The sequence below is a fragment of the Cynoglossus semilaevis genome, chromosome 4 (assembly GCF_000523025.1).
Source record: "Cynoglossus semilaevis isolate Cse_v1.0 chromosome 4, Cse_v1.0, whole genome shotgun sequence".
Classification (NCBI taxonomy): domain Eukaryota; kingdom Metazoa; phylum Chordata; class Actinopteri; order Pleuronectiformes; family Cynoglossidae; genus Cynoglossus; species Cynoglossus semilaevis.
In genome coordinates this window covers 19027977-19029565 of record NC_024310.1, presented here as the reverse complement: position 1 = coordinate 19029565, position 1589 = coordinate 19027977, and the positions used below count along the sequence as shown (strand labels likewise).

The window sequence follows — 1589 nt, the reverse complement described above, 5'->3', positions numbered from 1 at the left end:
TGTGTAATTGTCCTACAGCAACAGCAGAAGAAATCCTTTCCGAACGCTCAGGCAAACGTGAAACGAAATTCCAATCTCAGGGCGGTGTTGCTTTTTCAAAGGGGGGTTAACATTTTTGCTCAAATGTTTGTTATTCAACTCACCCGCTATCTATTCTTCTCACCTGGGCAGGTTTTTTTTTACAGATTCTGATTATATGAGTCCATTGTTTCTGATCAAGGGCAGTCAGTCAGTTGCATTTTTTATAAACTCAAAACGCAACAAAAAGAAGGAACAGTAACCCAACATAGATGTTCTTGGTGCTCGCAGAACTGTAATGAGTGTCTCTGGGCTGTGAAATGAGCCGCGGACTCTCCCACTCACCCACATACTAACACAGTGACACACCAGCACCAGGCCTGATTATAGCTGCTAATGTCGAGCAGGAATTTCACAGATGGATGCCTGGAGAAACAACAGAAAACAGGACGTGCACACACTCACACATGAACGCACGTATTCAACCTTAGTTTTTTTTTTTTTTTTAATAAAAATGTAAGTCTTTTAGACAAGTGACAATTTTGGACATCCTTTTTCGAAAAAATAGGTATACAAATCCCGGACTGAGAAAACAGGTGATGAGGTTCCACGGGAAACAGTTTTGAACCAGTTCTAATTGGCTGCAGTAGAAAACTGATAAGAACAGCTGGGCAGCAGATTGGAGGATTTAAGCTGCTGAAAGTAAGGCATGGAAGAATTTAGAGCTTTGATGAAAAAGCAACATAACCATGTCATATGACTTAAAGGAGAGAAGAAAAAAACAACAAAAAAAAACAACCCCATAACTGGTCACGCAGTTGGAGCTGGCATGTGATAAAATGTGCACGCCGCTGTGCTGGTGTCTGCTGCACAGTCTTCTGGTTGTTTGCTTCTCATTTTACAATGAGCGAATTGCTGAGTTAATGCTAAAAAAAAAAAATGTTATTTTTTAACTTAATATTTTACCCTTGAAGACCCTTGAGAGGTATGTTTGGAGTTATGCAGGTGAGAATCTAGATACTGTAGGTCACCTGATCAAAGAGGTCAGGAAGAGAGATGCTGTAAGTATGAATGTAGAGAGCCAGGGTAGTAGGACGCTTTATGAAGGTATGTGGAACAGAACGGAAGGTTAAAAATGGGTTCCTCCTCCTCTTACACATTTTGTCCAATCATCACACAGAAGCCCATTTTCATTGGCCTGCCCACTGCTTAATTACCTTGCATTCAACACCGGCGTCATTTATCCAATAAGCTTATGACCCCATAGTGAAAACAGAAAACCAAGTGCTGCCCCCTATAGGTCAATTAAAGCTTAGTGCAATAAACAGCAGATGAAAATGATTCAAAAATTCCATTATGTTTTAGCGCACTTTTAGGAAACGAAAACTAAAACTACCACAGTTCGTACACATATTTGACGATGTAGTTTTGGATCGTTTATTGCAGTGGTTCGCAATCATTTTTTGTCATGCCCCCCCACCCCTGCCGACCCACGTCCCCAGGTATTAAAATACTATTGAGAACCTGGTAATATATTTTTATCTGTACAAACCACTCTATGAGTTGCTGCC

At 40.6% G+C, this 1589-nt stretch overlaps 1 protein-coding gene across 1 annotated transcript in view; it reads left to right on the top strand.

Annotated features, from left to right (window-relative positions):
- rab38a (RAB38a, member RAS oncogene family) overlaps positions 1 to 1589 on the top strand; it is a 6655-nt gene that overhangs the window by 3153 nt on the left and 1913 nt on the right.